This window comes from Oryctolagus cuniculus, chromosome 17 (genome assembly GCF_964237555.1).
Source record: "Oryctolagus cuniculus chromosome 17, mOryCun1.1, whole genome shotgun sequence".
NCBI classification, from domain to species: Eukaryota; Metazoa; Chordata; class Mammalia; order Lagomorpha; family Leporidae; genus Oryctolagus; species Oryctolagus cuniculus.
Window position 1 is genome coordinate 61,783,633 of NC_091448.1, and position 25,514 is coordinate 61,809,146.

General features: G+C 46.8%; 3 long non-coding RNA genes across 18 annotated transcripts in view; 2 read left to right on the forward strand and 1 right to left on the reverse strand.

Moving 5' to 3' along the window:
• LOC108175821 (uncharacterized) overlaps positions 1–25,514 on the reverse strand; it is a 265,995-nt gene that overhangs the window by 25,794 nt on the left and 214,687 nt on the right. For 15 of the 16 annotated variants that reach the window (XR_011383724.1, XR_011383728.1, XR_011383727.1 and 12 more), the window contains one exon: positions 2,352–2,426. This is a non-coding gene — a long non-coding RNA (uncharacterized lncRNA). Of the gene's footprint in view, positions 1–2,351; positions 2,427–22,249; positions 23,808–25,514 lie in introns of those variants that run through there. The other variant, XR_011383737.1, reaches the window with a different exon arrangement.
• LOC138846261 (uncharacterized) lies at positions 3,258–8,956 on the forward strand. The gene is made up of 3 exons (XR_011383739.1): positions 3,258–3,615; positions 4,081–4,105; positions 7,164–8,956. It is a non-coding gene; the product is annotated as an uncharacterized lncRNA (long non-coding RNA).
• LOC138846262 (uncharacterized) lies at positions 9,688–13,402 on the forward strand. Its single transcript, XR_011383740.1, has 3 exons — positions 9,688–9,764; positions 9,847–9,938; positions 13,250–13,402. It is a non-coding gene; the product is annotated as an uncharacterized lncRNA (long non-coding RNA).

The following is a 25,514-nucleotide window of genomic DNA, read 5'->3' on the forward strand; positions in this document are numbered from 1 at the left end:
GTTCCTGGGAACAGTGCGGGATGGTCCAAGTGCCTGGGCCCCTGCTGTCTACATATGAGACCCAGAGGTGACCCAGGCTCCTGGCTTCAGCCTGGCCTAACCGTGGCCATTGCAGCCATCTGGAGGGTGAGCCAGCAGATAGAAGATTCTCTCTCCCCACCCCCACTCTCTCCCTGTCTCTGCCTTTCAAAGAAATAAAATAAATCTTAAAATATCAAAATACAAATATCCAACAGAACAGACAGCCAATGAGGCAGCAGCTCATGTTGAGCCATGGAGGTAAGTGATGTTGGAACACTTCAAGAAAAACTGGGGATTTCCATGGCCTACAAAATGGGCAGGAGCAGTGATGAGACCTTGCAAAGGAGTCAGTGCACTACAGCACGTGACTACCTCAAACTATTTCACATTGACTTGGTTGCTTTGGGCAAGAAATCAAGACCCCGTTTCTCATTTATTTCCCGCCCCTCTGCTTGGCCTTCTTTCACCCACCTACAAGGATGGCCCCAAAGTGTCCACGAGCAGTTCAGAGCCCGCTTCCGGTGGCCTTTCTGAATTGCTTGTGGGCGTGGGGCTGGCTTTTTTTCTTGCTCTGTCACTGAGTGCAGCACAGAACTGTCCATGTTGTTCACTGCTCACCAACCCACAAGTCCTAGTCCCGTGTCCACGTAGGCAAGTGTCCCTGCCTAACTCGTCCACAACTCGAATTTACTGACAGTTACCCTGTGTCCTCCCAGCTGCCCCCGATGACCTGGTGGAAGAACACACCAAACACAGGGCAGAGGAGAAGGCCACACCGCTTGCCAAGGTATGGGTGCCTTTGTTTCTTTGTTTACAATCAATTTTCTTTCTCAAATTGAAAATCTGGATGCATACATTGCAGATGACTCCCACAACTTTCCTGTTGGTATAAATTAAGTGCTCGCCTATTATTAAGTGAGACCTGACTCAAGATGGTCTTCAAAAATGACCGCAGCAGGGCCGGTGCTGTGGCTCACTTGGTTAATCCTCTGCCTGTGGCACCAGCATCCCATATGGGTGCTGGGTTCTAGTCTTGGTTGCTCCTCTTCCAGTCCAGCTCTCTGCTGTGGCCCAGGAAGGCAGTGGAGGATGGCCCACGTGCTTGGGCCCTGCACCCACATGGGAGACCAGGAGAAGCACCTGGCTCCTGGCTTCAGATCAGTGCAGCACGCCGACCATAGCAGCCATTTTGGGGGTGAATCAACGGAAGGAAGAACTTTCTCTCTGTCTCTCTCTATCACTGTCTAACTCTATCTGTCAAATAAATTTAAAAAAACGACAGCAGCGTTTACAAGCTAAGTGGTACGGGGCATTTCCTCAGTAGCACTTTTCATTCTTAAAAGAGCATCTTGTATTTGCCAAGCAAACAGACATGCGCCATCACCTGCGGAAGGTCGTGTCTTGCACACAAGTGTGCTCTGTGCTTTATCTGGGGGCGGCTGCCTCATGCACTGTGTCCCATCAGGTTTCCCACAGGCAGGAGCCCTGTGCAGACAGAATGCGGTCCTACAGGGACTCTCTCTCTCTGGTTGCAGACGGACTCGAGATCCAGCGAAAACTGTACGTATCCTGGAATCCCTCGGTTGTTGAGGGAAACCGAAGGGAGGAGAGAGTGGGACCTTCCTGCCTGCTCTCCCCTGGTGATTCAACCTGATTCCAGCTTCCTGGTGGATAAGAGGATCTCGGGTGTGGTGAAAGAAACAGATGGGCTAGTGCATAGCCATGGGCATCTAAGGCAGGCCCTGGAAGGAGCTGGGTCATTTAGAGATGGTGTGGGTTTGTGCGCATCAGTGTTGTGAGGTTTTTATGATTGATCGTGTATGGTTTTTAAAAGTGTGCATGTGTGTGTGTGTGTGTGTGTGTGTGTTTTCCCTAGAAAATGCATTCCGATGCACAGCTCAAGTTCTCAAAAGTTGAGAAGAATCTGATCACTGGCGGCACTCTATGTAAATGAACCCATTCAACCCCACCCCCACCTAATGCCGGAAGGGTAAGTTACATTTCCACAGCTTACACAGACATGCTGCAAACACAAATTGCCCAAGACCTTGATGGCCCAAGTAAGAGAGGCAAATAAGTCCCCAGCTTGATCCTTCTGACTACTGGCCTGCAGTGAACTCCCAGCCATGGGATAACCAGCACCACCATGCAAGGGAGTTCCAGTACTTATGTGCCAAGAACTATCAGATCCACAGAGATCCCAAAGCTGTACATAATTATAAGCTGATTTCTGTGGTCACATGATCCAAGTAGCAATAGGTACACCAAATTGCAGGCTTTGGCAGCATCATGAACATGAAACACACAGACAGAAATCCTCATCAACTCACAGATTCTGAGAGCTGTGTGGCACCATGGTGGACAGCAAAGGTCCACCTCTGTCAGGTCCAGTCTTTCCTCAGCACCTGGCCAAAACAGACAAGAAAAAGGGAGACACTTGATTGGATTTCATAGATCATCAACACGAGCCTTAGAAATCATTGCTCAAACCCAGCAGCGCACACCCTGTAGGGTTCTTTTGAGCTCATCACCCTGTCACAAATCCCCTGTGCAGCATGGTGAGAGACATCACTGCCCACCACATGCTGACTTCCTTGATAGATGATCCTGCCGTTGGCTTTGGGTTGCATGAGCCTGGGGAGCTGTTGACTCAAGGGGTACGCACACATCACGTGGAAAAGGAAGACCAGGAGTTTACAATAGTCCATAATATCCAGGAGGAATAAATGGAGTAAATAGAAGAGAGGAGCTCAATGGCTCCAAAGTTGTCATAATAAGGAAGGGGAATGCTAACAGCCCTCATCAGTACCCTACACAGTCTATACATATCTGACACATCACACTATACTCCAAACAGGTGAAAGCCTTTAATATTAATCAAAAGAATATAAAACATATTGAGGAAACTGGAAAAGTAAACCCACTTGATTTGATCATCACACACTGTCTGCATGTAATGAATTCTTATGCTACACTCCACAAGATGTACCATTATAGTAATAAAAAAGGAAGGCCAGGAGAAAAGTTACCGCGTGATAACTGGTGCTCATTTGTAAATGGCAGAATTTTAGCATTTTAAAATCTTTATTTACCCATGTTGACAACTAGCGATTGGCAATAAATGAACACAGTGTTTTGCCTACAACTGAGTCCTTCTCCCACTAACGGTTGCTTTGAATTAAGTTCAGAAGCTCATAGGAGAGATGACATATTCAAATACAATAAATAGATATTGACCCCTGAGTAGTAGTGATCTTCGGAAACATCAAGACGACAGTAGCCGTTTATTTGGTTTCTAAACATGCAGGAGTCGTCCCAGGACTCTTACTGAAATACAGCAACCGTGGTGGTATTGACCCCGAATAGTTCCCATGAATGAAGCTGCCTTGAGCTAGAAAGCTTAAGGCTCTGCTTCTCAGGTCTTTCACGTTCTTCTCCTTGGCCTTAACCCTCACCCCATGCCCATGTCCACCAATGCTCCCTGATGCACCAGTGTACTGACAGTCACCATATGTCCGTCTAGTGCCCCTGGAGGATGCATGGGAGGAGCTTCCTGGTGACACGGAGGATAAAGAAACTCCAGAGTATACTGAGGTAAGGGCCCCCGCCTTCCTCAAAAACAGAAATGTTCCTTCCTTGGCTTATTCCTTTCTCAACCAGATGAAGAGAAGAAAAATCTGACCATGGATAGGGTCCATGATACACCCTGTGCACAGTGAGGGCCACTGAGAGGGAAAGTTTACACCGACAGAGAGCTGACGCGGGACACAGGGACAAAATGACTATCAGGACTGGACCACAGCAAGCTTTTCTCTGCAGCATTTTTCCTCTTTTGAAAGGAATATTGTGACTTCCAACCACAGTGGACTGGAGAGACACGTTCCCCATGAAGAGCTCATGCCTGCTGGCCTGAGTGTGATCACTCTGCTCATGTCTTTGGGTTCCCTCCATAGGACCACTCTTTCACACGGGGTTTCCCAGTGTCACCAAGGGCATTAAAGACAGGTGCAAAGGGACACAGAGTGTTCAGACCCTCATGGTGCCATTTTCTAATTACAGGTGATCTCAATACGAACAGCAAGTGGTATGTATTCGGGAATCACTTACTCCCTGTAGTACGAATAGTCCAGATGACAGCACAGATGGGACTATCTTGGGGGCTTTAGTGTGGAAGGCCACCTGACGCCCAATTCCTGCTATGACAGAGGACTAGGAGTGCGCTGGTGGGAAATTAACTTCCTGATAAAGGGTAATGATCATTTTCTGGGGTCCCTGGAAGACACTGGCTTGTGCATGGGGGTGGGGTTTATCTCTGTGGGTTCCCATGTATTACAGTTCTGAGTGTCTGAGTTTGGCAGTTTGTGTGTATTACCCTAGTTATGTTCCTCTGAAGCCACTATCGATATCTCCATAAAAAAGCAATCACAGAGGTATTGCTGCATGGTACAGGAATATGTATATAAACAAGAGTGAACACTTGTTTATACACATATGTAAACACTTCACACGGTGTACACTTCACATGGGTGCAGTTCATTATATGCATAAAAGATATTGATCACTCACATCAGTTTACCTAACAAAAACTTCCCGGGACAATGTTCACCTAGCTACAAAAGGACAAAACAGTGTTTCAGAAGCACAGGGAGTGTATCAGCAGCTACAGGAGGCAATAATAAATCTCACTCCTCAGGAGGCCTCTTGCCTTGTGTCGTTATCTTGTTCAGCTTACTTCCCGCTTCATACTTCCCTACTCACGAGTCTTCTCTGGGAAAGACGTCCTCTGAGTTAATCTGTGCATTGGAGCAAGAACACGGGGAAGCTGCACAACCCACAGTTCTGGTAGCAATATGGGAAAGAGGAGCCTTCAGATAGGGAGGAATTGTGAGACCTAACACTGACCCTTGAGTCATGCTGCTAAGATGTCATCCATTAGTCTAACCATGGTATCTGTGTCCTCTAAAAGAAATGTGGCAAAACGCAGACAAATGAGTTCGGGTTGAGATTTGAGTGCCAAAGGGGACTCTTGCCTCTCTTTTTAGGAGGAACCATGGGTGGTTGTGCACTGCAAGGGGGAACATGTCAACCATGCCCTGGGTCTGGAGGATCCCACAATATTCCTGCTGAACCTCCCAGTTGAAATAGGTTCTAGAGCCGGCGCCGTGGCTCAATAGGCTAATCCTCCACCTTGCGGCGCCGGCACACCGGGTTCTAGTCCCGGTCGGGGCGCCGGATTCTGTCCCGGTTGCCCCTCTTCCAGGCCAGCTCTCTGCTATGGCCAGGGAGTGCAGTGGAGGATGGCCCAAGTGCTTGGGCCCTGCACCCCATGGGAGACCAGGAAAAGCACCTGGATCCTGGCTCCTGCCATCGGATCAGCACGGTGCGCCGGCTGCAGTGGCGGCCATTGGAGGGTGAACCAACGGCAAAGGAAGACCTTTCTCTCTGTCTCTCTCTCTCACTGTCCACTCCGTCTGTCAAAAAAAAAAAAGAAAGAAAGAAAGAAAGAAATAGGTTCTAGATTTGTCCAGAAGGCATTGCTAAGGAAAGAATTCAAGGTTGTTGTGTGAAGCTCGTGTGAACACAAAAGGAAACAAAGGATACTGTGGATTTCCTCTGGGAGCAGCTTCCTGGGGAGCAGCATTGCATTTCCATGGAATTAGATGGTCTGAAAGTGTCAAGCTGGTTCCCACGAAACAAAGTACTGAGACTGCTCCTCCAACAAATATTTACTTGTGTAGCCCACAGATTATCCACCCCAACAATATTTCATTACCATCTTTCACCTCTAAATCACTGTCCCCATGGCTTCAAAGGGCCCGCTGCTAGGAGGGCTAAAAGGAAAAAAAAATCCCTGTGGCCACAGCAAGTCTAGGGCACATCAGGGGCAGCTTCCTGTGAACTCTATGAGAAGGAGCAGAGCACAGCCGCGGCTGGTCCCTAGCAGAGGAGAAGGAAGGCACTAGGATGTCCAGGCCCTGGCAGGCAGCAGGCATCCCATGACTTAATGACCAGGAGAATCAGTACAGCAGCATCACCTGGGCAAACAGAAGGAGGAGTCCCCATCTGAGTAAAAACGAGCAACACATCCTTGATCCTGGCTTCAGCACTCTCTGATGGCTCCCTAATGCCCTGGTAAGAGGAGGCCCTTCCATTGTCAGTGGCTTCCATCTTCCAGTGTCATGCTGGCAATGCCACCAGGAGAACTTGGGGAGGGTCAGAGGCGGCAGGTCTCCACCTCTCTGCCCAGAAGGGCAGGATGTGACTTGGGAGAGATGGATTTCAGGTTCAGGCCAGATACAGAGAGGATCCCAGGTCTGATCCTTTGGGGCCTGAACAGGGAACAGGATTCTGGAAGTCACCTCAATGTGCAGGCAGAAACAGGGAAACTGGAGGGGCCATTACACCTGCAGCACACTGCAGTAACAGGTCAGGTTGGGAGCGGCATAAGCTCCAGCACAGGGCCAGCTCAGAGCAGTGATGGGGTCCATGTGCCCTTGCTGCTCCTCTGTGTGACCCAAAGACTTCTGTGGTTTAGCAGCACTGGGAAGTCTTCGAGTTCTCCCACTGTGGTGCACAGGAAGGCTGGCCAGGCCTGCTCTGTCTTCCTGATGTTGCCATGCCCCAGCCTGGCTCTTGGCTGTCCTCCTAGGGTCCCTGGTCTGGGATCTAGCACAGGGCTGGAAAGGCTCGCTCCTCACCTTGTGAGCCTGTTGGAGCCCATGCCAGGTCAGTTACCTGTGCAGGCTCTGACCAGTCAGGTGGAAGGAGCATGAACTCCTGAAGAAAGTGCTCCTCCTGCCCCATTAGCTGCAGCTCTCACAGAAGGCTCTCTCAGCCTGGATAGCCCACTCCCCAGCTCATCCAAGAGCGTGCACATCACAGCTGGGATTGGGGGTTTCAGATGCAGGCTGGAGGCATCCTCATGCAGCGCACCAGGGCAAGGGAGACGTTGAGAGGTGCTGCCGTCAGCTCCTCTCTCTCCCTGGAAGGCTTGAAGCTGTGGTCAATGTCTGCCTGAAGGTCAGGTCCACAGAGCCCAGGAAGGGGCTGAGAGCACAGAGAAGGGGCAGGGTCATGCTGAGCAATCCAGGGAGGAAGAGACTCTCTGTGAACACTTACTGTCTGTGTTTGTGTCTCTCAAGATTGGGTCTTGCAGAGCATTTCCGACTATAACAGTAGGATGAAGGCTCTTCAGGTAGGAGCAACACCCACAAAGACCAGAGGGTCAAATTAGGGCAATGCTTGGGTTACCCACTGCTTTGGACTCTGAGAGGACATAGGAACTCAGGAGGAAAAAAGACATTGTATGTAGACATCTGATTTGTTCTTTTTTATATTAATTATAGAGTACGAAGAGGTTTTATGCCCATGGGATTGGAGCAATAGAAATTTTTAACTATCATTTCTTGCTTTACTATTTAAAACTTTATATTTTCTTTAATACTGACCACCCCCGGCTTTGCCATTGCAAAGATCAAATCCACTGCATTGTGACAGGACAGCACTACCTTCGAATTGAACACAAGAGATGTCTGGGTTTTGCACTGACCATTGTCTTCGTCCATTTCTGGCCACAACGTAATACCTGAGACTCTGTAACTAATCAGGAACAGAAATTTCTTTCTTACAAGGTTGCAGGTCAAAGAGCAAGGTGCTGCCATTGTGTCTCAGTAAGGGCTCCGTGCTTCATCCTCAGCTCAGGGCAGAAAGAAGAAGAGCACCCCCCCACACACACACACACCCAGGGTCAGTTGAGTTAAAGAATACTTGCTCTGGGCTGACTGGGGAGGCCCCAGCATCTTAGAGCTGTGAGGGCCAACCATTACTCTGGGTTCATCTTGGCTTCCACATCTCATCCAAGTCTAGTGTTTGGAGTAGACTGTGTGACAGGCCATTATCCAGCTGCTACTGGAGACACTGCATAGCTGTACAGGCTGCCCAGAGGATGTGTGTTAGGGGATCCTGGGCTGGACACACACACGGTGCTGCTGACCTCATCGGCTGGAATGCACTGGGCTCAGTGGAGGGCCTCTGGGCAGCCGGACTGGGCATCACTGTTCCCCTCAGATGCACTGCTTCAAACACAGCCTGTTCCCCCTCCAGTCATGCCTAGCACATTCCCTGTCCTCAGGCCTGCCAATGTCCTACTTCCCAGTCCTCCCACTGCTCAGTGAAAACCCTAGCAAGTCCCATTTATTGATATGGCTGTGGACACCCTGTTGCCTCCTTGGCCGACTACCAGAATTTGAACAAATTAAATTTCCTCTCCACTTTGGGTCATCTTTTCAAGTGGATCAGGAAACATGGGATTCTAGTGATGATTAAATATTTCCAAACTCCATGAGGTTACCCCAGACATATGGGGTTGGTCCTCATTACCTTTCCAAGGCCCAAAAAGCGTCCATGACACTTGTTCCCCATGTAAGTGATCTATAGATGTATTGCTGTGCATGGCAATATGGTTTTTAAAGATTTATTTACTACTTGAAAGGCAGATTTATAGACAAAGAGGGAAAATCAGAGAAATCTTCCATCCACTGGCTCATTCCCAAAGAACCTCAATGAGCAGGTTGGACCAGGCCGAATCAGGAGTCCAAAACTCCATCAGAGTCTTCCAAACAGCTGGCAGGGCCCAAGCACGAGACATCCTACACTGCTTTCTGAGGCACTTTAGCAGGGAACTGGATCAGAAGTGGAGGAGCAGGGACACCAACCAGGGATCCCATGGAGGGGTCCCCACAGGTGGCGCTTGAACCTGCTGCAACACAATGCCAGCCCCAGGTGACAGTATATCTTTATCTTGGCCTCCAGAGCTCCCATATCAGACAATAATGTGATTGGTAGAAGATGACAAGGACAAAGGAAATGGACAAGAATTATGAGACAAAATAGAGGAAGGGAAACACAAGGGATGGAATACAATGAGTTGCACACATCGACCCCGTGGCTACCTATGGAGGAACAAGGTGACACTTCTTAGGCACAGTGATGGGAATCTGAGGCTGGAAGAAGTCAGAGTTCAGATCCTCTCACTTATTACAGAGGTGAAGCCATCTAGGCCCTGGGATAGGGATACAGACATGGGGTCCAAGGTTGGCCTACACCATCCAACCAGCAGCAGGGATCCGAGTCCTCACCTCAAGGCTGACTCTCCCTTTCCTTCTCTCTGGCAACCTCAACCGCCTGCTCTGGTGCACATGGAAGGCTATGTGGCAGCATCCGAACATTCCCTCGGGAGCAGCGATCCTGAAGTAAGTGATTTCTTCTTTCATCTCTTTTCTGATTCTCTTGCTTTCTTGCTCACAAGCCCCTGGTCCTGCTTCTCCCACATTCCCTCCTCACCACAGTGGATGATTCGCATCCTGCAGGACCTGGTGGCATCCAGGCAGTGGATGTCCTTGCACTGTGGATGCTGATCCAGTCTCTCTGCAGCCCTCCCCTCTCCCTTCATCAGCCTTACCCTCACTCCTCACCCCTGGACTGCACTATGAAACACTGCTGAGCAACCCGACTGCCCACACAGGGAGCTGGGCTGGGGACAGGCAGGCAGGGTCCCAGTGTCAGTGGAGGGAGGACTCCAGGGAAGTCTGACTCTGGCCTCCATGTCCCCCAGGACAGGGCTTTTCCTTAACGTCTGATTCAGGAAACATACTTGTCTCCTTCCAGCTGTCCACATGTTCCCTGGATGTGAACTATCCCCAAAGTCTTCAGGACATGGAGGACCTCGATGAAGATCAGGAATTGTGAGTTTGGAGCAGGTAGACGGGGGTCAAGGAAGTAAGGGCACATGGACTCCATTGCTTCACATTCTTTGTGACACTTCAGGGAAGCCAACAAACTGGAGCCCAGAGGTGGAGAGGCTGCCGTCGAGCCTGACCTGGAGAGTGGAGAGGAATGGGTATTCAGGATCCACGCAGGTGAGTGAAGGATGTGCCCTGAGGTGGTCCCAGGGACACATCCTCCTAGGGCTCCCAGGCTGAGCCCCCAGGAGCTGCTTTCATCTGAAGGGAAGGCTGGGGGTGTTGGTACGACTGGCATGTGAATGGCTTCAGTGTGGCCACGGGTGGTGTTGTTTCTGGAAGAGCCACCAGAGCCGCTCAACACCTCCCTCTAGAGGGCACTTTCCTGCCTGCCCGACATGGATGCCAACAGGGAGCCTCACCAGCTGTGGTGGGACACTAGTGTTGTCCCTGAGCTCCTCCACCTCGAGACAATGAGGTGAGGATGGACAGAGGGAGGCACCTCTGGGCTCCTTTTCATACCAGAAGAGGCCACAGATCCACCTTTGCAGCCCTGTGGGTACCTGGCCCATCCTGACACTACTTAGGGGCCAGTGCAGAACAAGGGGCTGCTGGGATTTCCCCAATCCTCAGGGGGGGGCCCTCAGCCCCTTTTCTTAGAGGGTGACGACCGAGGCTTTTTAAAATATGTTTAAACTGTTTTATTGGGGGGGATATAAAATCATCTGGTTAGCTGTCAAGTTCTAACAGAAACACTTGACATCAATTCAAAGCAAAGCTCACTTTGGAGAGTGACAGGAGCAGGGCCACAAGTCCCTCTGTTCTTCTCGTCTGTGCTCTGATTTTACACACACACTGGTTTTATGACCCTTTCAGAAGAAGTGGCTTCCATCCCAGTTCCATGCTGAAAGGTACTAAAGCAATCATGATATGGTTTTAATGCCACAAAATAACAGTTTCCAATTACATGCTTGAGATCAGATCTACAGGGAGGATAGAAAGAAGTTCTGCAAGATTAGGGAAGGAAACCGAAGAGCTGGGGAAGTTGTCTGTAGTTAACATGTGGGTCACAGGTTGGATCCTAGATTCTGATGGTGAGGTCAGACTGGGCAGGATCACAGCCCCACCCTGTGTCATCAGACCCAGGGGAGTAGGCCTTGGCTTTTTAATCCCAGGGCCAGGTTAGAACGGCTTACTTACACAAATCTACCAAAAACAGATGCTGGTGAATAAGTGGGGAAAAAGGGACACTAACCCACTGTTGGTGGGAATGCAAACTGGTAAAGCCACTATGGAAGCCAGTTTGGAGATTCCTCAGAAACCTGAATATAACCCTCCCATACAACCCAGCCAATCCTCTCCTTGGAATTTACCCAAAGGAAATTAAATTGGTAAATAAAAGAGCTGTCTGCACCTCAATGTTTATTGCAGCTCAATTCACAATAGCTAAGACATGGAATCGACCTAAATGCCCATCAACAGTAGACTGGATAAAGAAATTATGGGACATGTACTCTATAGAATACTATACAGCAGTAAAAAAATGAAATCTGGTCATTTGCAACAAAATGGAGGAATCTGGAAAACATCATGCTGAGTGAAATAAGCCAGTCACAAAGGGACAAATATCATATATTCTCCCTGATCTGTGACAACTGAGCACCTAAAAGGAAACCTATTGAAGTGAAATGGACATTATGAGAAACAGTGACTTGATCAGCCCTTGTCCTGAGTGTCGAGGAACAACTTACTACTTTATTCCTTTTAGTATTTTTTTTGTTCTATTTAGTACCATTGGTTGAACTCTTTAATTAACACACAATTATTCTAAAGTGTTGAAATTTAACTGAAAAGTGATCCCCATTAAATATAAGAGTGGGAATAAGAGAGGGAGGAGATGTACAGTTTGGCACATGCACAATCGGACTTACCCCTAATGGTAGAGCTAGAAATGTGCCAGAGGATTCCAATTCAATCCCATCAAGGTGGCATGTACCAATGCCATCTCACTAGTCAAAGTGATCAGCTTCAGTTCATAATTGATCATAATGATAGGATTAAGAGTCAAAGGGACACATAAACAAGACTAGTGTCTGCTAATACTAACTGATAGAACTAAAATGGAGAGAACAATCCAACATGGGAAGCAGGATACACAGCAGACTCACAGAATGGCAGATGTTTTAAACAGCACTTTGGCCTCAGTTCAGCCCTTAAGGCATTCGGATCTGGCTGAAGAGCCCATGAGAGTATTTCAGGCATGGAAAGCCAAGCCACTCAGGGGAAAAAAAAATGACCTAAATGAAAGATCTCTGTGAACGAGATCCCAGCGGAAAGAACAGGCCATCAAAGAAAGAGGTACCTTTCTCTGAAGGGAGGAGAGAACTTCCACTTTGACTATGGCCTTGTCTAAACAAGATGGGAGTTGGTGAACTCAAGAGGCTCCCAGGCCAGCGCCGTGGCTCACTAGGCTAATCCTCTGCCTGTGGCGCTGGAACCCCAGGTTCTAGTCCCGGTTGGGGCACTGGATTCTGTCCCAGTTGCTCCTCTTTCAGTCCAGCTCTCTGCTGTGGCCTGGGAGGGCAGCAGAGGATTGCCCAAGTGCTTGGGCCCTGCACCCGCATGGGAGACCAGGAGGAAGTTGGCTCCTGGCTTCGGATCGGCGCAATAAGCCGGCCGCAGCATGTTGGCCATAGCACCCATTTGGGGGGTGAACCAATGGAAGGAAGACCTTTCTCTCTGTCTCTCTCTCTCACTGTCTAACTCTACCTGTCCAAAAAAAAAAAAAAAGAAAAAAAAGGATTCCATAGCGTTGGCAGCTCATGACAAGAGCCTTGGGTGATTACTGACATCATAAATAAGAGTGTCAATTGTTAGACCAACTGTGCACTTACTCCTCATGTAGGATCTCTGTCCTTAATGTGTTGTACTATGTGAATTAATGGTATAACTGGTACTCAAACAGTGCTCTATACTTTGTGTTTCTGTGTGGGTGCAAAATGTTGAAATCTTTACTTAGTGTATACTAAACTGATCTTCTGTATATAAAGATAATTGAAAATGATCTTGATGTGAGTGGGATGGGAGAGGGAGTGGGAGATAGGATGGTTGCGGTGGGAAGGAGTTTATGGGGGAAAAAAGCCGCTACAATCCTAAAGTTGTACTTTGGAAATTTATATTTAGTAAATGAGAGAGAGAGAGAGAGAGAGAGAGAGAGAGAGAGAGAGAAATCCCAGGGCCCGAGAGACTTGCCCTTTCCTGTGCATCAAGTTCACAGTTTAAGGGGTTACCTCCCTGAAGGCTGTCCCATGAATGCCTGGGGGAATTCGCCCTAGCAAATGGGCTCAGTGACCACGACCCTGACTGCTGCTGAGATTGGGAGATCCTGAGATCAGGAGCCCTTGAGTGCTGTACTCCCACCCCACTGCCCACACCCCTGCTGCATCCCTGTCCCCCCACTGACCCCTGCTCCTGTGTCTTTCTTGCAGACATCTTCAGCTGCTCGGAAGTCTGCAGTGTGGAGTCCTTGGACCCAGAGGAGCTGGAGCTTCCCACACCATCGGAAGCTTGAACCACACAGGAGGAGACACAACAGCAGCCACGGCCCTCCTCACCAGTCCTCTGCAAGCTCTGATATTAAATCATCACCGAGCACCAGTTGGTTTCATATGGTTTTGTCTAATAAAGCACAGTGTAGGAAAACAAGCTTAGCAAAGGTAGAAGTTCAAAGGGTCCGGGAGCAGTCACCTAGTGAGTGCCCTCACCAGCACTCTCTGGAAAGGAACCGGAAAGCTGTGGTCTCCACTGAAAGTCACTGCCAGGCGTGGTCTTTTCAATCTGTGCTGCAGCAATGACTTCCTAGTGGTTGTGTTGTCTCGTGTCTGCTCCTCCTCTGGAAGGGACCATGAGGTCCATCTCACCCAGGACCTCTCATGACCACCTGGACGCCAAAGCATTTATCACCTAACGTCAGCTTGAATGGCACAAAATTCCTGACTTATCCTTTCTCTTCTTGAGTATCTTAAATACATTTTTATTCCCCTGTCCCAGACTCTCTGTCTCTACAAGACTGGTGAGAGTCTCATTTTCATTTCCTTCTGTGCCGCTCATCCTTGAACTCTAGATGCATGAACACATTTTCTTTTAATTCACAGATGCTACTAGAGTATCAGTGACATCAGTCACTCAAAGTCAGACCCAGGATTCTATGAAGTAGTGTGGGAGTATATTTCATAGCAGAAGAAGTCTGAATTCTAATTATTAGTCTAGATCACTGCATTGGTTCCCTCTTCCAGGAATCCCATTCATACACATGCATGGATTCACCTTTGGTATCTCCCTCTCGTGTTCTGAAATCTTCAGTAAACTTCCTGTTCTTAACAGTATTTCCCTTTATGTCACCTTCTGCTTCTTCTAAGGCACAGTCTGTTCCTGTGTTTCTTGTGGTTTGCATTTCAAGGCTGATGTTATTTTCTCCTGTTTTCCTTCTTCTTCCCTGAGTCCTGCCCATCCATTTCTGAGTTTCCCTGATTCTTAGTAATGATGTCCCTTCACGCTTGGTACCATTGTCTTGGTGATTTTTCCTTCATCCTGAAAGCGACTCTGCTCCACACACAAAGGACACCAAGATCAGAGTCTGTTCATGTGTGGCCTGGTTCCTTCTTTGTTTCGATTACTGATTCTCCCTCTGGTACCCTTGTATGATCCATCAATATGTTGTTGTCATCCTTTTTACAGAAAATTAGGTTTTGGAAATTCTGAATGAGCAACAGCATTCAGAAATGCCTGTCTCGCCTCACCCTGCTTTCTCAGTTGTTTCTGCGCAATGCTAAATAATACAACACCTAATCTCCTGCCTCTGTAGTTCATTGTTTCATGAACCTCCCCTCTCAATCAGTCTGACCTGATTATTCTTACTCAGTAGAAGTCCTGTTATGGAGGACAACAGCCCCCAAGTTCCCAAATCTAGATTCAGTCCCTTTATACAGAGAGGCAGTGTCAGAATCCTGGAGCTCACGGAGTTATTTCTATTGTGTGTCTACAAAACGCTTCCTCTAAGTTACTGGTTACCCTTTCTCTGTTGGTCACTATTTCATTCACAGGATCATTAGGTCTGAGTTTCTTCTGGTTTATTTGAGTCACAAAATAAACAATTAGTGTTTTTTTCTACTTATATTTGTGTCATTTGAATTTAGTTAATAATTTTCACTTTATATCAATCTTCAGAAAAATCTGGTTAAACTACAGAAATTTTTTTCATTTATTAGTGATCATTATTCCTCTTGAATTCCTAAGATTACAAGACAGATACACATAAAGTCATGTACACTTAGGCCCACAACGCTAGCACAATACAATCTTGCCAAGTTCAGACAAAGAAAGCAGGCATGCTACGATTCCTTGTGTTTGATACACGATGGCCAAGGACCCTCTTACTGATTCACCCATGTTGCCATTAAATGCACTGTTTTGAAATAAATTCTCAAAGGGAAAGAACTCCTTGACTTTTTTTTGCCCATGTAAAAAATTAATGTATAAATAAAATCCTATCATTCACATAACGTCATGAATCTAATTCCTGAGAATTAAAGATGTATGCACACACACTACAGACTGGGTTTCCTGGAAATAAAACACTGATCCTCACACATGTAAAGTTAACAGCAGGACTGTGTGAGTGAACTCCTGGTTTCCTGTAGCCTGGGGATGCTCTAGTGCTCACTCTCCATGGACTCCCATTGAAGGAATGGCTGAGCCAGGTCACAGCTGCATCTTAAGCACCCCTGCACATACACACATGCATGACTTGTCAACAAATGCAGGACAATGTCATACAAGCCCTTCCAGCCTCTGACGCCCTGCAAGCGTGTACAGATGACCTGTCCCAGAGCACTCCAAGCACAGGCTGGAAGAATTCATGGATTCCATAATGTGTACCAGTGACCTCAGAAATGCTGCCGAGGCATGCGGTGGAGGTGCTGGTCTACTCTCCTGTGTGTACGTGCACGCTAGGGATGGTTCAGATCAGCAGGTCCAGAAGTGAAGACAGCAGCATGTGGAAAAGCAGAATGGCCTTAGGAGGCAGGGGAACTCCTCATGGGTACCCTCAGAACCAGTGCTGGGACCCCGGCTGATCTATCTGTCCTGGCAGCCTTTCACTGGCACCTGTACAATTAGGAAGCATCCAGTGAGAGAGCCCAACTGGAAACAAAGTGCTGCTCTCAGGCAGCAGAACTGCTCAGGAAAATTATGACCAAAAGGAAACAGATGCATAGTCACTGCAGTGAGATCTACGAGTGGATGACAACAATGTTTTTAGATTTGGGCTGGAGCCTGGTATAGCAGGTTAAAGACCTGGCCTCCAGTGCTGGCATCCCATACGAGTGCTGCTGGTTCAAGTACTGGATGCTGCACTCCTGATCCAGCTCTTTGACATGGCCTGGGAAAGCAGTAGATGGTGCCAACAGGGCCTGCTTCAGCTTGCTCTCACTGCTCAGCAGCTCTCCACCGTGGCCTCCAGGCTTTGGATCCTGCTGTTTGCCACCTGCAATTGTTCAAGGAGGTCAAGGTTCTGTTTGTGTAAGCTGTTGTTGGTTTTCTCTCATTTATCCATTCCTTGGTTGTCACTGAGCGGGGAGGAGTCAATGAGCCCTTCTTGAAGCATGTGGTACTCGACTTCATAAGCTTGTAACTGCTTAGCGATGTCCATCTCAAACACCTGGTTGATGGTCTTCTCCATCTGTACCAAGCCCAGGTTGGGCAGTGTGCTTTTGATAAAGTTGACTATGGTTTCTAGGTTTTCCTGCTGCAGAATCAAGGGCTTGTGGCTTCCCAACAGACTCAAGACAAAATGGATTAAGACTGAAGAGAAAGGTTTCTTTTTTTTTTTTTTTTTTTTGGACAGGCAGAGTTAGACAGCGAGAGAGACAGAGACAAAGGTCTTCCTTCCGTTGCTTCACTCCCCAAATAGCTGCTACAGCTGGTGCGCTGTGCCAGTCCGAAGCCAGGAGCCAAGTGCTTACTCTTGGTCTCCCATGTGGGTGCAGGGTCCAAGCACTTGGGCCATCCTCCACTGCCTTCCTGGGCCACAGCAGAGAGCTGGACTGGAAGAGGGGCAACCAGGACAGAATCTGGCACCCTAACCTGGACTAGAACCATGGGTGCTGGCGCCGCAGGTGGAGGACTAGCCAAGTGAGCCGTGGCACTGGCCAAGAGGAAGGTTTCAAACTCTAAACCTAAACCACCTCCATCAAGAAAAAATAGGAAAAAGGATTTTTTGAATTCATGATGTTGATGTTCACTGGGATGTTTGTTGGATTTGGCCCTAAAACCAGAGAGAACAAAAATGAAAATACACCAATGTGATTACCTCCAACCACAAAGCTTCTTGACAGCACAAGAAACAACCAACAGAGTGAGGAGATGACCTACAGAACAGGAGACAACAAGTGCAAATCACTCATCTTATAAGGGGTTAACACTCAAAACATTCAAGGACCTCCAACAGCTGTATTACAAGACACCATGTAATTCCTTAATAAATGGAGCAAAGACAGCCACATACATATCTCAAAGAGTACATATACAAGTACAAAAGGTACATGGAAATACACTCAACATCACTAATCCTCCCAGGAAATGTAAATAAAAACTTCTATTACATATCACCATGCCTTTTTAATATGACTATGGTGAACAGTTAATGGGAACATAAACTGGTACAGCCATAATGGAAACCAGTAAGAGCTTTCTCAAATACTAAAAATGGGTTAAGCTGGGCCTCTCCCCTGAGAACTTTGCCTCCATATCAGGATTTTTTTTAAAAGATTATTTGAAGGGCAGAGTTACAAAGAGAGATGGAGAGAGAAATAGAGATAAAGATAGAGATATAGAAATAGAGATAGATAGATAATAGATAGAGATTGAAAGAGAGAGAGAGAGCAAGAGATCTTCCATCTACTGGCTCACTCCCCAAATGACTGCAATGGCCAGGCTAAAGCCAAGAGCCTGGAAGTCCATCTGAGTCTTCCACGTGGGAACAGAGGATCAAGGGCTTGAGCCTTCTTCTGCTCCTTTCCCAGGCATATTAGTGGGCAGCTGATTTGGAAACAGAGCAGACAGGACTTGAATGGCACCCGTATGGGATGCTGGCACACAGGCAGTGGCTTAACAACTGGTGGCTTAACACGCTGTGCCACAATGACAGTCCCTCACTCTGCATTTTAAGGCTTTCTTACAAGCAATATGACACCTGGCCATACTGAATTCCTGTAAAAATCCATTCTTAATGCAGACTAGGTTCTCAATTCTTTCTTTAGATCAGCACCTGGTCTGTCAGGTGTACTCTCTTCATTGAACTTGGCTAGTATACTGCCTGCTAATTTTCCATTCATATTTAGAAAGAAATTTAACCAAATAAGTTAAAGATCTCTACAATAAAAATATAGAACAATGACAGAAGAGATCACCAAGGACACAAAAAAAGTGGAAACAAACTGCATGCCCATGGACTGTAATAACTAATGTAATTAAAATGTCTGTACTACCTAAATAATCCTACAGATTCAATGCAACGCAAATCAAAACACCAATGACATTCTTTACACAATTAGAAGAAACAACCAAAAAATCCATTTGGAATCACAAAAGACCCAGAAGAGCCAAGCAACTCTGAGCAAAACCAAACAAAAAGCTGATGGTGTCCCAAAAGCTGATTTCAAAGCAAACTGCAAAGGTGCAGGACCTAAAACACCACAGAACTGGCACAATAGCCAACACACAAATCAATGAAGTGCAATAGAGAACTCAGAAATTAAGACATGTGAAAACAGCCCACTGATCTTTGACAAAGGCACAAAGAATATGGGGAAAGGACAGCCTTTTCAATAATGGTGCTGGCAAAACTTGGTACATACATAGAAGAATGAAATTAGAGTCCTGGGGCCAGCGCTGTGGCGTAGAGGGTAAAGCCGTCGCCGGCACTGCCAGCATTCCATATGGGCACGGGTTCAAGTCCTGGATGCTCCACTTCTGAACCAGCTCTCTGCTATGGTCTGGAAAAGCAGTAGAAGATGGCTCAAGTCCTTGGGCCCCTGCACCCATGTGGGAAGACTTGGAGGAAGCTCCTGGCTCTTAGCTTCAGATCGACACAGCTCTGGCCATTGCAGCAATCTGGGGAATGAACCCGTGGATGGAAGACCTCTCTCTCTCTCTCTCTCTCTCTCTCTGCCTCTGCTTCTGCTTCTGCTTCTGCTTCTGCTTCTGCTTCTGCCTTTCTGTAACTCCACCTTTAAAATAAATAAATAAATCTTTTAAAAAATTGGAATCCTATCTCTCAAAATACATAAATCAACTCAAGAAGGATCAAAGATCTAAATGTTAGACATGAAAGTATAAAATAGCTACTAGAAAACCAAGGGCAAGTACTTCAAGATGTTGAAGTAGGCTATGTTTTCTTGGATAGGACCCCAAAAGTGAGTGGATATAAAAGAAGTGGTATATACACACAATGGAACACTATCCAGCCATTAAAAGAATGGGATCTTATCATTTTTAGCAAAATAGATGCAAATGGAGGACATCACGCTGAGTGAAATAAGCCAGAAAGACAAATACCATATGTTCTCCCTCATCTGTGGAAGCAAAATAAAATTCAATGTGAACACAGAATGTTGATTACTAAAGACTGGGAGGGGTGGGGAGGATAGAAGGAATTTGGAAAACAAACAGGGGAAGCTGGATGTGGTTCATTAATTGCAAAAACATACAATGCTAATATGAGATGTTAATAAAAGAGAAATCCGGGTATTGGGTATACATAAACTCTTTGTACTACTTCACAAATTTTCTTTTGTAGATTAAAAAATGTTCTGGAACAAAAAGTTACCAAAACAAATAAGTAATACAGAAATAAATACATGGCTCCCAAAATCATTAGTTGCTATCAAGAAAGTATTAAATATATGAATAAATATTCACCAAATACTTAGAAACATGCCTTATCTACACACACACACAGACACACACACATACACACACACAGTCCATTTCTCCAGGGGTCACTGGTCCCTCTGTACTCCTACTGGCAAATTTGAGGTCATAAACACCCAGGGAGACCCTCCAATATACACATAATCCATGGAAACACACAAAATCCATCTCCCTGGTCAAGGGCCATTGGGACCTCTACTCCCCTACAGGCAAGTGCATGGGGCATAAACACCCAGAGAGTCCCTTCATTGCCAGCCCCAGATTCCCAAGGCAGACACCACTCACTAGACACATTCCCATGCCATTGATCCATCCCTGACTAAAAGGACCTCACTCCAAGTGGTGATACTGCCTCTCTTCCCAAGGGTATGCAACCATCTCTTCAATAAATCTCTTCAATAAACCACCAAGGCTCCAACTTGAGAGCAGAGGAGGGGCTGGAGCTGGGGCTATCCCCTGAGAACTTTCCATTACTATGCACTGTCAGGTTCCTCTGGAGACAGGCAGTACATAAAAGCATGCGGTAACATGAAACCAGGCTATAGGAGAGCCATGCCAGGTAGGACAACAGTGTGGATGATGGGGAATTCATATAGCCAGGCTAAGGCCACAGGCCTTATAAGAGAGCCGAGGCAGGCCAAAATTATTTTGTCCTAAAGGCAGGGAACAGGTTACTTAAAAGACCAACTGGGACCAGGACCCCCTGAGAACCAAGATGAAGAGCCCAGGAGACACATTTGAAGCAGAGGGAGATGGTATAGTTACGGAGCCCAAAAAAAAAAAAAAAAAAAAAAAAAAAAGACCAACTGACTACCTCTTTTAGTTATACTCCTAAGCCACATGCCACAGGCCTCCCCAAAGTCCTAGGTAAGAACAAGGGCCTGTATCAGCCCAGGTCACCTCTGATCTTAGCCCAGCAAGGTTTCCAGGTGTCTCTTCGTTCATCATTGAGAAGCTCAGACCTTTCTGTTGTCTATAACAAAAATAACCCTCTTGGAAAATACTTGGCCATGTCCTCTTACAATTAGATAAAGACAAGTACATAACTGGACAAAAAGCTGTCTAAAAAACCGGGAAAATTGTTCCTTTATCTGCATAGTGACAGGATTCAAGTGTGGTTGTACCACCATTCTGGGCAACACAACACATGAGACTCACCTCACTAGATCCAAGGCAGAGCGTGGGCCTAATAGCCAGGTGGGTGCATAAGCACTGGGTCCAGTCCAGAACCTCCACTGTTGGGCAAAGAGGAATAGTCCAACTCCTGGAGGGTCTGGGGATGTCAATTGACAATGCACAAGCCAGGAGCTGGTTACAGCCTCGTGCCCAATCAACCCAGGGCGCCTGTGAGTTCAGGGTTGAACTGAAGCATCATCAATCACCTGCATCTAAGAAATACGTCTAGAATAGTGCATTCCTCAACAGCACCATGCCAAACACTGGTGCACTTAACACATTCAGTGTCCAAGCAACAATCTGTGCAATATTAACTATCATAAATCCTACAGAGCATGTTCCCAGACCAAAATGCACATTCAACTGGCAATTCACAATACAAGGGTGTGTGGAATATTCACAAACACCTTGAGACCAAGCAGGAATTTTTTTTTTTAAGATTTACTGATTTATTTATTTGAAAAGCAAAGTTACAGAGAGGTCTTCCATCCTGTTTCACTCGCAAAATGGCCACAACGGCCAGTGCTGAGCTGATCTGAACAGGAGCCAGGAGCCTCTTCTGAGACCCATGCAGGACTTGGACCATTTTCCACTGCTTTCCCAGGCCACGGCAGAGAGCTGGATCAGAAGTGGAGAAGCCAGGACTTGAACCAGTGCCCATACCAGATGCCAGCACTGCAAGGTGGTGGCTTTACCCACTGTGACACAGTGCCATCCCAGCAATACTTATTTTTATTTAAAAATTCAACACCAGAGCCTGTCAGAAATTAAAAGTATTATCCCAACAAATGAAGATGAATATACAACACCAAAGTCACGAGTTGGGAAGTGAATGCAGGTCTCCCGTGTGGGTGGCAGGAATCCAGCTACTCAAGCAGCCATTGTCTGCCTCCCAGGCTGCACAGTAGCAGCAAGGTGGTCTCAGGGTTGGACCCAGACTTTACTTAGGCCCTGATATGGAATGTGGGCAAACCAAGGGACACCTTAACTGCTGCCCAAATGCCTGCTCTCATGAAGCCTTTTTCCTTTTTTTCTTTCTTTTTTACAATTTATGCAACCCTGGGTATTTTGTTAAAGCAATGATCATATGAAGAATTTGATTAAGAGTGAGGGAGATTTTAAAGTGAAATTCCTAATAAATCAATTTTTAATTTAATTTAGAACAAATATAAACTGCTTGATCTAGATATGTCACGGGATAATAATGGGATCTCAAATCAAGCATGGAATGAACCCCTTCTACTCTCAACATGTTTGCTATGCCAGCCTCATGCTGAAAATGCCATGATTGAAAACAGGTCCTTTTTATTCATTCAACTTACTGTCACAAGCAGAGAATGGCAGTGTGTGGGTCTTGGATTCAGGTTTAGAAACAAATTTTGGGACTGTCCAATGACACACTTGGACATAGAAAAGTATAGCTGTGTAGACAGCAGCCCAGCATCACGTACAGTGGGGCATGGCCTCACTCTGAAAACTATATGGTGTCCTGTCACCACGGTAATGTGCTGAGTGACATCAGCCTTCCGTTCCAACTGTCACTCTATGAGCTGAGAGGCTCACAGTTGAACGCAGTTGTGCTGTCCACATCTTCACGGCCAGAGTGGTCTGAGATGGGGAATCACAACTGCTGCTCAGCAGGTAAGTCACAGAGACCTCCACGGGGCTGTTTCTTCCAGGGGGCCAGCACGTCCTGCATGATACACTTTCCTCAGGGACTTTCACTTCCCCTACTCCAACCTGTCTACAGATCTATAAATCTGGAGGTTAGTATTACTCACTTTCTACTTTCAGGGCTTCTATTTATTTGCTGTTGTAAATATTTCCTATATTTTAAAATACACATTATTCCTAATGTCAAGTTTGCTCACAGCTATTGAGAGAATAGATGAGAGGGAAGAAACCACACTACTTTCGTCAGGTCAGGAGAAATTGAGACCAAACACAAAACAGACATCACTCAAGAGGGAACTTTCATGCCCATCTCTTCAGAGGTCACCATCTGAGACCAAGACTATAAGAACAGTGGTAATCCAGAGATATTTTTTCACATGAGAAAAGAAACTGGGATGTCAGGCTGGGATTTCCACGGGGTGGGTGAACACATGAACCCTGCTGTTTGGGGACTGTCAGGGAAGTGGGGAGGAGGGACTGTGTGGCTGGGTCAACGAGATGGACATCTGAAGACAGAAGAGAGGGGACCTACTTGGTGGTCTGCAGGGAGAAATGGGTTTGAATGCAGAAGGTTTGACAATGGGTCGACCTCTCTGACAGGAGAGGGAATGTGTCTTCTGTCCCTGCAGGCTCTAGAGAGAGGTGAGGGCTTCCTAAGGACTGAGTTTTGGTGAGGAAGGTCATGGGCACACCAGAGCTGACACAGACACTGCCCTTTCTCAGATAGAAATTTGAGGCTGCTCAGCTACTTTCTGAGCAGGAATTCCTAGTTTTCTGAGAAATTAAACCACACCAGACACAGGGTAAATTATAAAGGAAAGAAGATCCTTGAGCTCAGGGTTGTCAATGGTGGGAGTCTGGAGATCAGGTGCTCATATCTGGTAAGCGTCCCAGGTTGTATCCTACCATGGTGCACAAGTGGAAGAGCAGGACCATGCAGAAGAGAGACAGTGGGAGGGCTGAGCTTGCTTCCTGATGACCCACCCAGGTCCTGACCAGTTCAGTCCTGAGACAACCACAGGAATCCCCTTCAACTCTAATCACTGCTGAAAGCCCCATCCTACACCACCACAGTGATGGGTGTCAATGTCAACCTGTTGGAGAGGACAAACCACAGGCAAACCACAGGGAATCACAGAAAGGAAGGTCCCTGAGGCCCCGCCCACATGGCACCATTTCAGGTGAATTTCTGTTAAGTGTGCATGTGGGCAAGGCCATGGCAAGGGAAGAGAATTCATGGCTCACCCTAACATGGCACTTGCGGGGGGATGCCCTGACCACTGGGCCATGGGGTGGTCATCTGATTATGGGGAAGGCTGGGAGACAGGGGACAGTGTGAAGATGCCAGACCACGAAGGGCTCAATATGGGCTTCTCCAGACCCTCAGAGAGGAAGTCCTGGAGGGAAGTGTCCCACTTTAGGTCAGGATTAGAAACCCAGAGGAGACATCTGGCTCACAATTTCTCTTGTCTCTGACACTTCTTCCAGAACGTGGGTGTTCCCTAGGAAACCCTGGTGCTGGAGGATTTGAGAGAGTAGAGGAGCTCCTAGTCCAGGGTTCTTGGGGGCAGGAAGAAGACATCTCGGGTGTTCAGGGTTCTCTGTCCACTAGGGACACAACAGTGATCCTGCCCCTGATCCATCACTTGTCAGTTTTGGGGCTCTGGACAAGCAACGGTCAATCTGTAAACTTCAACTTGCTCAACTACAAATCACACGGAACAACTGCTAATCTGCCATAACTCAGGGCTAATCCTTGGGCAATCACAGAGATTCTCCAGGAGGTAGAAAGCTTTCTACCCATGGAAGGAGGAAGAGTGACTTTCACTCTCCCCTCTTCGGTAGTCATCCTAGAATCCTCCCTGTATTCAGTCACCCCCACATGACTCACTTATTCTTCCAGGCATTTGAAGACTGAACAAATTCAATAGTGAAGCGACAACTTGGAAAGTTTTCACTTGTTTTTAATCCCTGGAGCTCAAAACCACGAACAGAACATATCAATATTTCCACATCTCACACAGGGAACTTAGGCACAGGGGTGGGGGTGGGGATGAGGTGTGAGGGTCTGTGCAACTTTCCCAGGTATATACAGCTTCCCCCTTGCTTGTTTGGGGACAATGTTTTTCTTGGTAAGAATTGGCTGGAATTGGCCAATGGATCCATCTAGGCCTGATACCTTTTGTTGCAAACTTATGCGTTCATGTCTTTCCTAGTTACAAAGGCCTCTTCAGCTTGGTTAGATCTCAGCTTGGCTAGCGGAAGTGGTTTCTGACTCTAAAGGAATCAGTCTGTTTCATGGGATCTGTCTGCTTTGTGAGCACACAGTATGCAAAGCACTCCTTTATTTTCCATTTACTGTCCACGCCACCCATGGTAAGGATGTAGCAGTACACTGTTTCTTCTTTTTTGAGCTTGGACAGGGAGAGGTTTCACAATCTTACTGAGCTTTTCAAAGAAACGATTTTTGACTTTTTGGTTTTTGCTGTTGAGTTCCTATTTTCTATTACATTGATTTCTGAGAAAAACTGCCATTTTTTAACATCTAATTTACATTAATTGCCCTTTGATCCTCTGGTTTCCCAGGCCAAAAGAATCCCTTATTATCATAGGGCACCTTCATTTTCTAATATATTTCATTAGTGGCACCATTTTCCTTCTCAGCACTGCTTCAATGCAACCCACAAATGATGTTTTCGTTTTGTTTTGTTCACAATAATTTAAATTTACTACAGAGTCTACTAGGGATCCATTTGTTTTGGACAGTATGTTATTTGGCTTCCATACTTGCTGGGGAATTTTCCAAGCAATCTTCCTTTATTGAACGCTAGTGCAATCCCTTAATGACTTAGTAGCATATTCTGTATGACATGCAATATTTAAATAAGTACAGTGTGTGATAGGGCTCACACT